General features: G+C 41.4%; 1 non-coding gene across 1 annotated transcript; it reads right to left on the bottom strand.

Annotated features, from left to right (window-relative positions):
* Window positions 1–513: 513 nt before the first annotated feature.
* LOC144493268 (U2 spliceosomal RNA) lies at window positions 514–703 on the bottom strand. Its single transcript, XR_013497711.1, has one exon. It is a non-coding gene; the product is annotated as a U2 spliceosomal RNA (small nuclear RNA).
* Window positions 704–13,636: the final 12,933 nt, after the last annotated feature.

Below are 13,636 nucleotides of genomic sequence, written 5' to 3'. Positions count from 1 at the left end.
TCTGGTTCTTTCTGACTAAAACAGAAACAAAATGGAATAAAATAAGAAAAAAGTGCACCTTGTATGATAATCGCAGTAGTTAGAGGATATGCTGGTTTGCAAAGTTAAGTACCTATTGCCATGGAAAGCACAATAGATTATTCTGCTGCTGACCTGGAGCTGTGTATAAAGTGGTATTTCTGCTTAAAACCTCACTCTCCATTGAAGAGTAATTGTTTCTTTGCAGATTGTTGACTGCTTGTACATCTGGCTGTTCCTCAAGATTAGTTAAACTCTCAGGACATGTTTGGTTTTTATGATGCTTGAAGTATATGTGTATTAGCCACAATACTTTAACTTGCACGTAAGAGTTGATCTCCAATGGCATTGCTACTTCTCTCTACAGATCTTTTATTTATTTATTTTTAAAAATCCAATTCAATCAAATCAAGTCCAATTCCGTCTCAACAAGTGAGACATTCCCGCTCCAAGCTGACAGGACAGGGCTCTCACCTCCTGTCTTGGGCGTGATCTACATGATCCAAGCTGATTGGAGTTGGCATTGCACCTCCTCCAAGGCTTGATCTCATTTCCATCTTAGCCAAAAGGCCGAGATGCCACTTAAAAAAAAAAATTGCTTCAACTAAAATGTAACCTAATGACTTGAACCAAGTACAGCATGTCGATACTACACTTGATCTTAGCCAAAAGGCCGAGAAGCGATCAGCAAGTAAAATATAACTAGTACTGATTTGTAACTGGATAATTTAATTTTATTTTAAAGTCTTATGTGAAAACTAACATTTTCAATTGTATTATGATAATGCCCATATGTCTGTGGAAATTATATCTTTATGTATTTAATTTTATGTTTCGTTGTGTTGAAGGACAATACACAAAGATGGCAGGGAAGATGTTTGGAATTGGAGAGTGTTAAGCAGATTATGTTTGGTATTGTTGGGGGAATGAAAGGGAAGAGAATGGCAGAAGCAGATAGAAAATGGTGTCTTAAAGTACGAGGCAAGGAGTCCTTGCTGGACTCTGGGGGAAAAAGGCTGTGGGGACTATTGGGATGGAGTGGGGTTGCAAGTTAGGTGCACTGATAGGGCTGTTGTGGGAACAGACAGGGTGGCAAGTACTGCCTTAGGGGCTGCAAAGATCTGGAAGATTTGCAAAGACAAGAAGATTGAATGGTAGGATGTGAAACTGGGGAGAACCTAGATGTGACAGTATTGGAGTCTGGTCGTATTTTAAGGGGAAAGATGAAGAAGAATGTCTGAGCCTATGCCAGTGGTTCCCAAACTTTTTTCACTGGGCCGCACTTTCGGAATAAAAATTTGCTCATGCCACACCAAATTTTTCATTGATAAGAAATACATTCAAAAACAAAAAAAAACTCCGAGCAGTGCTTGATTCATAACATAGAACACAACTACTTTATAATATGATCATGCGACATCCAGAAAGTATAAAACAATCACTTTGGAAAAATATCTAATCCATGTTTAAATGTTTCTTTGATTGTCCTTGAATCTTCCCGCCACACTTGCCATCCTCTCTTGCCGCACCAGTGTGGCGCGCCGCACCCTTTGGGAACCACTGGCTTATGCAAATGTGTTTTCCTACTCCCAACTTCCAAATATTTTATCATTGTGTTAACACAATGTTGAAGATTGTTTTAGTTACTTAAAATACTTTGAAGTACAATTATATGCTGGTAGTTGTTTAAGCGCACAATGCTTCAAATAATAGATAACCCTGAAACAAACTTTATTTCAAAATACTTGTTGTATGAGGCTAGCTCCCATGTGATAATCCCCATGGTGCTTTTCTTGGAAGGGTATACTAACAGCAGCTGGAAGGGCGTGTTTACTTCGGTACTCATGTTTAAGGGAGATGGGATAAGTTTTCACTTACCACTTGAATGGAGCTGATTATTTTAAATTAAAATTATACCAATTTCATGTCATTACAGTAAATAGATAAATTTCAGTCTGATAGACTCATATAACAAATATGTTACAAAAAGTAAATGTTATACCCATAGGATATGAGCAAGAATCTGTAGGATATAAATTAACACCCCCAGCCCCATGGCATTGCACGTTGGAAATGTAAACCATGTAGTTTACAGGTTCAGTGGATAGAGAATGATTGGACATGAAAGTGCTTGCATAATTCAGTTACTGTTTTAAAGACACACACTCTGTCCTTTGGAATGTATGATTAAATCCTCATTTATAATGTAACCTTGTGAAATAATTACTGTTGGGGACCAGATCAGAAACTCCAAGATATATTAAGAAGTTAACCTTGACCCCCAACTTTATTTGATTTTGGTATTAGTGTGAGCATAAGGTGTTTCACTCCAGGTGTGATTCTATTGACCCACTAGGTAGTTTTATTAAAGCAAACTTTATTTAACAACATAGTTAAAATATAATAAGAATTAGCATAACTTTTACCAATTGAAATACTTAAGCTGATCCAGATCAGCTGGATAGTGGCATAGATCAGCTAGATAGTCAAAATCTTTTCCTAAAGTTTGGGGAGTCTAAAACTAGAGGGCGTAGGTTTAAGGTGAGAGGGGAGAGATGCAAAAGGGTCCAGAGGAGCAATTTTTTCATACAGACGTGAGTGGCTGGAACAAGCTGCTAGAGGTGGTGGTAGAGGCGGGTACAATTTTGTCTTTTAAAAAGCATTTAGACAGTTACATGGGTAAGATGGGTATAGAGGGATATGGGCCAAATGCGGGCAATTGGGTTAGTGGTTAGTGGTTTAAAAAAAAGGGGGCAGCATGGACAAGTTGGGCTGAAGGGCCTGTTTCCATGCTGTAAACCTCTGTGACTCTATGACTCAATGACAAGGTATAATTCTTAACAGCTATCTATCTCTATAGTTACAATTTAAGCAATACCCCGCAGAGATGCATCCTTCTTCAGAATCAGTTAGCACAAAAACATAAAGCTTGCGTGGATGCTGGATCTCCAGCCTCTGGACAGAGATCCAAAAAGCCACTTGTCTTTTGACTCCCTTACAGCAGCCTTTAGAGAAAAAAGGTATCTTCAAGCAGCAGAACGTGAGGTAAAGAGACCTATTTTCTTCCGAGAGAGAAAGCGCTACTTCTCTCTACAGCTTCACAAGCAGCAACTAAGTTTTTTCTTCTCTCTGAGCCTAGCCCCACCCAGTCACATGACTTTTTCTGTCAATCAACCTAATCAAACCACATTCTAAAAAACCCCAGGGGAAAACACTAAAACAACAACACTGCATTAGCTCAGATTAAAACAAACACTCCAGCAATTAAGATCAATTATGCTTGTCCAGCTTCAAGATGGGCTGGCAATTATAAACAAAGCGATGCCTGTAAATAGAACTGACTACTAAAAAGATCCTGCACAATAAACATGACACAATTACATTTCCTAAAGGCACAGTATTGTCAGATTTCATTGCCCCCTTCGTGATAGTGTTGAAATATCTCTGGTGGAAGGGTATAGTGTAACAAGTTTACATTCTAAATGTGGAGATAGGAACTTAAATTGAGAAAAATGCTAACAAAGTGTGCGCAGGTGCAAGATTATTGTGGTTTTTGTATAGAACAGTGGGAAGCATTTTCCCAGGGCAGAAATGACAATTACAAGGGGGCACAAGTTCAAGATGAGGCGGGGGGTGGCGGGGGAGAAAGGTTCAGTGGAGATGTGCAGGGAAAGATTTTTACACACAGGGTGGTGGGGGCATGGGATGCACTGCCAAGTGAGGTGCTTGAGGCAGACACGTTAGCGACATTTAAGATTTATCTGGATAGACACATGAACAGATGCAGAATAGAGGGATGTAAACGGTTGGTCTAGATAGGACAATGTGATCGGTGCAGGCTTGGAGGGCTGAAGGGCCTGTTCCTGTGCTGTACTGTTCTTTGTTCTAATTTGTTTATTTTGAGAATATTTATTTTGTCATCAATGCTGGGATGATAATATGATGGAGGGAACTGCACACACTTCCTAAAAATCTGTCTTTGAACTTCATTTAGTTGAATTTGACGCATGAGTTCTATAAAGGCCGAGTAATCTCCATCAGAAAAGTTACCTCACAGTATCTCTTTCACCTGAAAAATTCACAACATTAGTTATTTCTGTGCTAAGTGGCCAAGCCCTTTCCATCAATAGCAGCATTCAACCTGTTAGGACTATAATCGGATTGGACTGTCAAGATCTCTGTTTGAGCTATTCACTGTTCCCCTGTCAGTGATGTAATCAGGTTCTTACCCAGAAAGGATGTGAATCTGATGGGCATGAATTTAAATTATTTAAAACAAATTTAAACAGCTCTACACCATAGCGTCCAGCCCTCCTGGGTTCCCTGGCAGTGTGACGTCACGCCGGTGCCATTTACTGGATTTCAAAAACAAGAACCAGTTGTGATGACCACGCCAAGGGTGCAATAGTGCCTGGAGGCCCTGGGGGATCAGGGCCCAGCGTTCGCATCACCCCCTCTGGCACCCTGGCCATGTCCCAGGCACTGACCCCTTCTGTGTGGTGTGGGGGAAAGAGGGGTGCATGCCAATGACAGCAGATCCTGAAGCAGATTTGCAATTCATGTGACTCTGAGCTTTTGTATTATGCACTCTAGTTTATCTGTGTTTTCTGAGAATGATTTTCCTGTTGTCTTTTGTCATTACGATGAATTTTTAATATTGTAGGAATGAGTAAGCACTCAGTTGGACTAGGAATAATTATAACCTGTGCAATGCAATTGAATGATCAGTTCTGCTCACCATAAAGAGGACCTGAAGTTTTGCACTGGCTATAAGTTAGATACTCACTGTGTCATTTCCAAACTGTTCAGCTCCTTCTGCAGATGAGTACATTCATCTTTTAGGTGCTATGGGAAAAGTTGTAGAAACAGATCAATGCTGTGGTAGGTCAGGGCAATAGAGCATCTGTTTGAAAAATGAACCACTGCAGAATAGTGATGACCCATTTAACCCTAAGTGAAATTCATTAATTTCCCTCTGTGTTGATTCCTTCTGGAATTGTGAACTGATTAGGTGATTGTTGGGATGAGGCCCAGAAAGGCATGCTGAAGGCCACTAGGGTGAGGGAGTGTAGAGAAATTTTATCATCTTTGATTGTTTCTCGATACAGAACATGATCTCTCTTAATTTATGCCTTTTGAAAGCTGTGTCCAGGTTCATAGGATCTGAAGGAATGAAAGACAGAGATTATGTCTCTCTCTCATTTCCAATCCTGGCTCACTCCAATGCTAAAAGGTTTTCATACCCTGCCAATAACTTCTGGTCTCAGCCCTTCAGGTCCCCTCTCCTTGACCTCTCATACCCAATCCTACCGTTTTCTCTCACTGTACTACAACTTGTATTAGTTTATCACCTTTAATATAATACAACATTGTAACATCTCTTATGACGATTAAAAACACTAATCAGACAATAGTAGGAGAGAGATCCAGACTGGGTACCAAGGCAAGGTTTAAGAAAGAAAACATACATTTATATTGCAACCAGTTTTGAAGTGTGGTTAAAACATGACGGCCAGTTTGCACACTGTAATGTCCACATACAGTAATGGGATAAATTGACCAGGGAATTTTCTTTGATGTTAGCGGAGGCTAAATATTAGCTAGGATTTTTTTCCTCAGATCTTGTATGTTTACCTGTAGTGTACAGAAGTGGTGAATTTTAATAAGGTGTGTTTTGATGGAAAGGGATAGCAAGATGGAGAGATTTGGAAACATATCAGAGTGTAACTGCACTGACTGAAAACTGTGGTACAATGGGATGCAAAAGAGGCCACAGCTTTAGGATGCTGAAGGAAATTGCAGGGATTCAGAGTGGTGAGGCAAGGCAATGGAAGGGCTTGTGGATGAGATGGATTTTGAAATTCATGTGTGGAGAGATTGGGAGACAAAGAAGGCTGACAATGATAGGGATGCAGTTGTGAATTTGTCAAGGGTTAAATCCAGGAGTCTGGCATTGGAGTATGAGAGTCGTAGATCAATCTTTTAGCAAAGATGAGGCGGATCCAAGGCATCTAATGTTTCAAAGGTAGAAAAAGACAGTGTCGGTCGTGGTTAAGATCTGGAGTTTAAAGTTCAACTTGGGTCTCACAGAACCGAGTGTCACATAGTCAAGTGCCAAAATGTGGTTTTTGGTTGAACTAAACGGGGATAGCTTATGGTATTATCAATGTTGAATTGAAGGCAGTCTTGCTTTGGCGGTGGGTAATGGAGAAGTAAAGCTGGATCTTTTCAACCTAAATGTAGAACGTCCCCCCATGATTACTGGTTATTTGCTCAGGCCTATTGTTGTGCAGAAAGAGGGGATGGACCTTTCCAAGAGAGATGTGTTTAAAGTTGGCTAAGTAAGATGCTGTGGAGACATTGCTACCCCCGTTAGATATAGGAGCAGGCCATTTGGACTCTTGAGCCTCCTCTGCCATTCAATAAGATCATTGCTGATCTGATTGTGGCTTTATGCCTATTTTCCTGCCTATCCTCCAGAATCTTTGACTCCCTTGTAGATCAAAAAGCTGTCTAACTCGGTTTTCAATCTAGTGAATGATTCCAGTCTCTACTGCTCTCTGGGATTGTGCATTCCAGAAAAGTTTCCTCCATTTCTGTCTTAAATGGGAGACCCTTATTTTGAAATTGTGGATTCCTCACAAGTGTAAACATCTTCTCATCTATCATGTCAAGTCCTAACAGAATCTTGGATGTCTCAATAAAATCACTTCTCATATTTTTAAACTCCATCTTGTCAGGGATCAACCGAGCAAACTTTCTCTGAAACTGCCTCCAAAGATGATTCCAGTAAATAAGGAGACCAAAACCATACACCATACTCCATGTGTGGTTCCAGCAATGCCCTGTACATTGGTAACAAGGCATCCATACTGTTATACGCTACACCTCTTGCATTAAAGCCCAACATTCTATTTGTTTTCCTAATTAATTCTGATTTTTGTAAGACACTTGGATCCCTCTGTATCACAGCATTCTGCAGTCTCTCTATTTAAATAATATTCAGGAACCCAAGACCATGGGGAGCAAAGCCAAAAAGTCAGAAGTGGAACGATAGCGTTGAAAAGTGGGAGTCAGAGTGGAGAAACAGAAGCGTGTGAAGGTTTGTCGAGGTTGAGAGCAGCAAAGTTTCAGGACTTCAGGTCTACCTGGGTCTGTCTCCAATTGTGGAGCTGTACTCACTGGGCCTCTCTGTCAGATCTCACTTTTCCAACCTTCACCAGTTTTCTGTTCCAACTAAATACCTAACTCAAATGGAGCTGAAAGATTTCGGGTTTGAGCAGAGGTTTTGGAAAAACGGGAACTATGTTCCTGTAGTCAGGAGTAAGAAAAGGAGGTCCAGATCTGAGAGAGACTAGAAAGGAGCTCTTGAGCAGCAATGTGAACATTTGACTGCATGCAAGAGGTGTGCCAATAGATACGCATCTCTAATCTGACAGGTTGTTGAATGATCTATGTTAGAAGTAAGCCATTCAGCCCTTCATGCTTCCTCTGCCATTCAGTATGACCATGGCTGATATATTTCAACTTCACCTTTCCATACTATCCCCATTTCTGTTCATTCTGAGTATCCAAAAATGTATTAGTCTTTGTCTTGAACATACTCAACAACTGAGTACCCACAGCCTTCTAGGGCAGAGAATTCCAAAGATGCACATCCTCTGAGTAAAGAAATTTCTCCTAATTTCGGAACTAAATGATCAGCCCTCATTCTGAGATTGTCACTCCTAGTTCTAGACTTTCCAGCCAGAGGGAACTTCCTTCCATTATCTGATCAAGCCCTTTTAAGAATTTATGTTGCAATGAAATCATTCTAAATTCTGGACCGTATAGAACACAGACTATTTAATCTCTCATAGTACAATCCCCCCATCCCAAGAAATGCTCCCTCTTGGACGAGTACATTTTTTCTTAAGGAGACCAGACCTGTCCACAGTACTCCACCTAATACAATTTCAGTAAGATTTCTTCACTCCTATACTTCATTCCCTTGGTTAAAAAAACTAACAAACCATTTGTTTTCCTAATTGCCTGCTGAACTTGCATGTTAACTTTTTGTGATTCATGTACAAGGACACCCAACTCCCTTCGAGTACCAATAGTGCCTAGTCTTTCGCAATTCAAAAACAGTATTTGTTTTCTATTTTCCTTCCAAAGTGGATAACTTTGTAATTCCCCATTGTATCTTCCATCTGCATATTCTCACTCACTCTCGCAACCCTTTGCAGCCTCTTTGTTCCTCCTTGCAGCTTACGTTCTTACCTTGCTCTTTATCAGTGGAAAACTTGGGTACGTTAGTCAGTCCCCTTATCTAAGTCACTTACTTATCTAAGTAAATTGCTGAAGCTCAAGCACTGATACTTGCAGCTTCTCGCTGGTTACAGCCTACAAACCTAAATATAACCTGTTTATGCTTACTCACTGAATAATGAGTAGAAAATAATCTTCTATCTACGCTAATGTATTACGCCCAATACCAGAAGTTCAAATTAAGGTTTGAAGTTGATTAGTGTCACAAGTAGTCTTACATTAACACTGCAATAAAGTTACTGTGAAAATCCCCTAGTCGCCACACTCCAGCACCTGTTTGGGTACACTAAGGGAGAATTTAGTATGGCCAATGCACCTAACCAGCACATTTTTCAGACTGTGGGAAGAAACCGGAGCAGCAGGAGGAAACCCATGCAGAAGTGGGGAGAATGTGCATAAGACAGTGACCCAAGCTGGGAATCGAACCTAGGTCCCTGGCGCTGTGAGACAGCAGTGCTAACCATTGTGCCACTATACTACCCTGGTAATAATAATTAGTAGTAATTGTTAGTTTTTGTTTGTCTGGACTTTGGTCAGTCTAAGGGTCTAATGGCCCACACAAAAACAGAAAATGCTGGAAATTCTCAGCAGGTTTGACAGCATCTGTGGGGAGAGAAAGATGACGCTTCATCAGAGTTGGGAGCAAAGAGAATCAGCGGAGATTTATACTATGAGGGTGGGGGGAGTTGGAATGGGACAAAGGGGATGTAAATGAGGATACAGTATTGTGGGCATTCATGGGACCGCAGAGGACTGAAACCTGTGACATGTGGCTTCCAAATGTTGGTGGTAGGGAGGGAGAGTTTTGGTGTAGGACAAAAACAATGAAAGGTAAGGAAGCCTCATGGAAGAGATGGAAGGATTGGAGTGGGGATGAAATGGAAAAGATGGATGAAATGATGGAACTGGTTAAGTGTGGCAAAATGGTGGGGACAATTTAATACAGAGCAACAGAACATAGCAAAACAGACAACAGGTATTTCTTTGAAGTTCTGAATCTGGATGTTCCTAATTTACTTGAGTTACCATCTTTCTTCATGCCTATATAAAATGGAATGTACTGGCCGTATTTCAATAGAATCTGAGATTCTGTTTCTACTCCAATCGGCAGCCTTTGAATTATCTGTCTCACCAACTCTTTTCTGGTAATGATACTAATTTCAAAACAGTGAGTTTGAATGCTCCTACATTCTTAGTCATACTTATAATTCCTTTAGTTCTATAGCCATTGTATGCCACTAAAGCAGCCTAAGTGTCTTTGTAAAGTGGATGGATGGAGAGAAATTTGTTGAGTGTATTCAAGAGGAATTTCTCATTCAGTATGTGGATGGCCCGACTAGAGAGGGGGCAAAACTTGACCTCCTCTTGGGAAATAAGGAAGGGCAGGTGACAAGTGTTCGTGAGGGATCACTTTGGGACCAGTGATTGGAGGGTGGCAAATGTTGTGTCTTTGTTTAAGAAGGGCTGCAGGGAAAAGCCTGGGAACTACAGGCTGGTGAGTCTAACGTCTGTAATGGATAAGTTGTTAGAAGGTATTCTGAGACAGGATCTACAGGTATTTAGAGAGGCAAGGACTGATTAGAGACTGTCAGCATGGGTTTGTGAGTGGAAAATCATGTCTCACAAATTTGATTTGAGTTTTTTGAAGGGGTAACCAAGAAGGTAGATGAGGGCAGTGCAGTCGACATTGTCTACATGGACTTTAGCAAGGCCTTTGACAAGGTACTGCATGGTAGGTTGTTGCATAAGGTTAAATCTCATGGGATCCAGGATGAGGTAGCCAATTGTCATCAAGCCAATTTTGTACCCAGAAGACAGAGGGTGGTTGTAGAGGGTTGCTTTTCAAACTGGAGGCCTGTGACCAGCAGTCTCCACTGTTATTTGTCATTTATATTGATGATTTGGATGAAAATTTAGGAGGCATGGTTAGTAAGTTTGCAAATGCCACCAAAATTGATGGCATAGTGGACAGTGGAGAATGTTATCTAGGATTACAATGGGATCTTGATCTATTGGGCCAGCGGGCTGATGGCAGATGGAATTTAATTTAGATAAATGCAAGGTGATGCATTTTGGTAGACTGAACCAAGGCAGGACTTACTCAGTTAATCGTAGGGCGTTGGAGAAGAGTTGCAGAACAAATGGATCTAGGGGTACAGGTTCATAATTCTTGAAAGTGGAGTGACAGGTGGACATGGTGATGAAGAAGACATTCGGCATGCTTGGTTTCATTGGTCAGAACATTGAAAACTGGAGTTAGGACATCTTGTTGAAGTTGTAAAAGACATTGGTAAAGCCACACTTGGAATACAGTTCTGGTCACCCTATTATAGAAAGGATATTATTAAACTAGAAAGAGTTCAGAAAAGATTTATTAGGATGCCACTGGGACTTGATGGTTTGAGTATAAAGAGAGGCTGGATAGACTGGGACTTTTTTCCCTGGAGCACAGGAGGCTTAGGCGTGATCTTAAAGAGGCCTATAAAATAATGAGGGGCACAGATAAGGTAGTCAACATCTTTTCCCAAAGGTAGGGGAGTCTAAAACTGGAGGGCATAAGTCCTCCGTTTGAACAGAGGGAAGTACGATAGGATGAGGGCTGAATTGGCTAAGGTGGACTGGGAGAGCAGACTGGTAGGTAGGACAGCTGAGGAACAGTGGAGGATTTTTAAGCAGATCCTTTTCAGTACTCAGCAACAATATATTCTGGTGATAAAGAAGGACTAAGAAAAGGGATAACCAGCCGTGGATAACGAAGGAAATTAAGGAGAGTATTAAATTTAAAGACTGATGCGTACAGAGTGGCCAAAAATAGAGGAGAATCGGAAGATTGGGAAAACTTTAAGAAACAACAAAGAGCGACTAAGAAAGCGGTAAAGAAAGGAAAGATAGGTTATGAAGCTAGGCTAGCTCTAAATATAAAAAATGATAGTAAAAGCTTTTACAAATATATAAAAAGGAATAGAGTGGCAAAAGTGAATGTTGGACCCTTGGAAGCCGAAAGGGGGGATTTAATAGTGGGAAATGAGGAAATGGCTGAAACTTTAAGTTTTTTGTGTCGGTCTTCACGGTGGAAGACACAAATAGTTCACCGAATATTAACGGTAGAGGGTTGGTAGGAGGAGAGGTACTCAATACAATTAATGTTACCAGGGAGGCAGTGCTTGGTAGACTAATGGGATTGAAGGTGGACAAGTCCCCGGGCCCGGATGGAATGCATCCCAGGGTACTGAAAGAAACGTCAGAGGTAATAGCGGATGCGTTAGTGGTTATTTATCAACATTCGTTGGATTCTGGGGTAGTGCCGGCGGATTGGAAAACGGCTAATGTTACGCCGCTGTTTAAAAAAGGAAATAGACAAAAGGCGGGTAACTACAGGCCGGTTAGCTTAATGTCTGTAGTTGGGAAAATGCTGGAATCCATCATTAAAGAAGAAATAGCAGGCCATCTGGATAAGAATGGTTCAATTAAGCAGACGCATCATGGATTCATGAGGGGAAAGTCGTGCTTGACGAACTTGATGGATTTTTATGAAGATGTGACTAGTGCGGTTGACAGAGGGGAACTGGTGGATGCGGTGTTTTTGGATTTCCAAAAGGCGTTTGATAAGGTGCCTCACAAAAGGTTGCTGAAGAAGATTGGGTCACACGGAGTTGGGGGTAGGGTGTTAGCGTGGATTGGGGATTGGCTATCCGACAGGAAGCAGAGAGTCGGAATAAATGGGTGCTTTTCTGGTTGGCAGATGGTAACTAGTGGCGTGCCGCAGAGATCGGTACTGGGGTCTCAACTCTTTACCATTTATATAGACGATCTGGAGGAGAGGACTGAGTGTAGGGTAACAAAGTTTGCAGACGACACAAAGATAAGTGGAAAAGTGAATTGTGTGGAGGGCGTAGAAGATCTGCAGAGAGATTTGGACAGGCTGAGTGAGTGGGCGAGGATCTGGCAGATGGAGTATAAAGTTGACAAATGCGAGGTTATTTACTTTGGAGGAAATAATAGCAAATTGGATTATTATCTAAATGGAAAAAAATTACAACATGCTACTGTGCAAAGGGGCCTGGGGGTCCTTGTGCATGAGACGCAAAAACCCAGTCTGCAGGTGCAACAGGTGATCAAGAAGGCAAATGGGATGTTGGCCTATATCGCAAGGGGGATAGAATATAAAAGCAGAGATGTCTTGCTGCATCTGTACAGGGCATTGGTGAGGCCGCAGCTGGAATACTGTGTGCAGTATTGGTCCCCTTATTTGCGGAAGGATATATTGGCCTTGGAGGGAGTGCAGAGAAGGTTCACCAGGTTGATACCAGAGATGAGGGGTGTTGATTATGAGGAGAGACTGAGCAGATTGGGTTTGTACGCGTTGGAATTTAGAAGACTGAGGGGGGATCTTATAGAGACCTATAAGATAATGAAGGGGCTGGATAGGGTAGAGGTGGAGAGATTCTTTCCACTTAGAAAGAAGGCTAGAACATGAGGGCACAGCCTCAAAATAAAGGGGGCTCAGTTTAGGACAGAGTTGAGGAGGAACTTCTCTCAGAGATGGTGAATCTCTGGAATTCTCTGCCCACTGAAGTGGTGGAGGCTACCTCGTTGAATATGTTTAAATCACGGATAGATGGATTCCTGATCGGTAAGGGAATTAGGGGTAATAGGGATCAGGCAGGTAAGTGGAACTGATCCACTTCAGATCAGCCATGATCTTATTGAATGGCGGGGCAGGCTTGAGGGGCTAGATGACCTACTCCTGCTCCTATTTCTTATGTTCTTAAGGTGAGAGGGGAGAAATACAAAAGGGTCCAGAGGGGCAATTTGTTCACAAACAGGGTAGTGAGTGTCTGGAACAAGCTGCTAAAGGTGGTAGTAGAGGCGAGTACAATTTTGTCTTTTAAAAAATATTTAGACAGTTACATGGGTAAGATTGGTATACAGGGATATGGGTAAAACGTGGACAATTGGGACTAGCTTAATGGTAAAAACTGGGCAGCATGGACAAATTGGGTCAAAGGACCTGTTTCCATGCTGTAAACCTCTGACTCTAAGTGTTAAGGCAATTTTTAAAAAATGTGTTGGTACCTATTGCGATTCAATGTAGTTACAGGATTGTTGAATTTAAACACAAATAACCCCGAACTGTCTGAATAAGCGAAGCCTGACCTACCAAGTTTGATTCCAGCATCATCTCAAGTGTGTTTATCAGCTGATCAATGTACAAGTTTTTCTGAAAAACAAGAAATGTCAAATAAATGCAGAGAAAGAAGTTCTGAAGAGAAGGAGGGACAATGTTGTCCACACAGACTCCAGTACC

The sequence above is a fragment of the Mustelus asterias genome, chromosome 4 (genome assembly GCF_964213995.1).
Source record: "Mustelus asterias chromosome 4, sMusAst1.hap1.1, whole genome shotgun sequence".
Lineage (NCBI taxonomy): Eukaryota > Metazoa > Chordata > Chondrichthyes > Carcharhiniformes > Triakidae > Mustelus > Mustelus asterias.
This window is presented reverse-complemented; position numbering and strand designations above follow the sequence as displayed.